General features: G+C 43.4%; 1 pseudogene across 1 annotated transcript; it reads right to left on the bottom strand.

Moving 5' to 3' along the window:
* Positions 1-532: 532 nt before the first annotated feature.
* LOC310790079 (histone H2B 1/2 pseudogene) lies at positions 533-1,143 on the bottom strand (annotated as a pseudogene). Its single transcript has 2 exons — positions 1,117-1,143; positions 533-889 (listed from the first exon to the last, which is right to left on the bottom strand). The product of its transcript is annotated as a histone H2B 1/2 pseudogene (transcript).
* Positions 1,144-1,352: the final 209 nt, after the last annotated feature.

Raw genomic sequence — 1,352 nt, 5'->3', positions numbered from 1 at the left:
TGCCTGCGAATCTTTGATACTAGGCATCTTGCAGTGGTGACTTTTGTAAAACACCCCAACCTGCCCATAATATCAGACCCAAAGCCAGTTTGTCTTTATGGAAATGGAAAAAAAATCACTTTTCTTTTATGTACTTTTTTTTTTTTTACTGTACTTACTGTACACTGGCATTTGAGGGGTTACAATTCGAATAGGTATGAAATGTTGGTATGAGGTATTAGGGAAGAAGTTACCAATGAATTATAAACAGTCAAAAATTTAAAAATTTAAATTAATATTTATAAATTAGTACAGTATTCCCGTTAAGGTCCATCAGATGGACCAATAGTAAATTGAGGATTCCGCGGCATTGGGGTACAAGGGTTAAATAAACTACGTTTCCAGTAGCAAACTTATCTCACAGCTTGCTTTGATGTAGGCTACATCTTAGTTATTCAAACGCATGCAACAGAACTGAGTAATAGGAGCTCTTTGTGGAAGTAGTGTGTGGCCCTTAAAAGGACCTTTGTGTTGGTGGTGAAGCTCTAGCGGTTTACTTGGAGCTGGTGTACTTGGTGACAGCCTTGGTGCCCTCGGACACGGCGTGCTTGGCCAGCTCACCAGGAAGCAGAAGACGCACGGCGGTCTGGATCTCCCTGGAAGTGATGGTGGAGCGCTTGTTATAGTGAGCCAGGCGAGACGCCTCACCGGCGATGCGCTCAAAGATGTCGTTGACAAAGGAGTTCATGATGCCCATGGCCTTGGAGGAGATGCCGGTGTCGGGATGGACTTGCTTCAGCACCTTGTACACGTAGATGGCATAGCTCTCCTTCCTGGTCTTTCTGCGCTTCTTGCCGCCCTTGGCAGCGGTCTTCGTCACGGCTTTCTTGGAGCCCTTCTTAGGTGCTGGCTTCGGGTTTTTAAATGGCTTTATTGGAAAATTGTTCAGGTACAAGTTTATGCAGTCAAAATATCAAAATAATACAGTTTTTTGTTTCTTTTTTTACATAGTGCATCAATCAATACAACCATAAAAATAAATTATAGAGCCAACAGGTGCCACGGTGTGGGTCTTTTAGTTCGTAAGTCCATTGTCCTCTGTTTTTTCAGTTCAGACTTGATCTGTTTAAAGACCACCTCACCCGGGATGGAGACCTGACGCATAATGATGGCACACCTGGTCTTCCACAACTTAGACACCACCACACATATCACCGACCAGAAAAAGTCCTGGTGTGGTCTAGGCAGTTTTTCAGTGAAGATGTCACGGGGTGACAAGGGAGATGTGGTGTGCTGTTCATATAATCTTATTGTGTGCGGTGTTTATTTAATGGGATTGTGTGCTGTGCCTTATCAAACTATTTTGTGTGACT

Source organism: Poromitra crassiceps, assembly GCF_964638095.1.
Source record: "Poromitra crassiceps genome assembly, chromosome: 15".
Classification (NCBI taxonomy): domain Eukaryota; kingdom Metazoa; phylum Chordata; class Actinopteri; order Beryciformes; family Melamphaidae; genus Poromitra; species Poromitra crassiceps.
The sequence above is the reverse complement of the archived record's forward strand: the minus strand, read 5'-3'. Positions and strand labels throughout refer to the sequence as shown.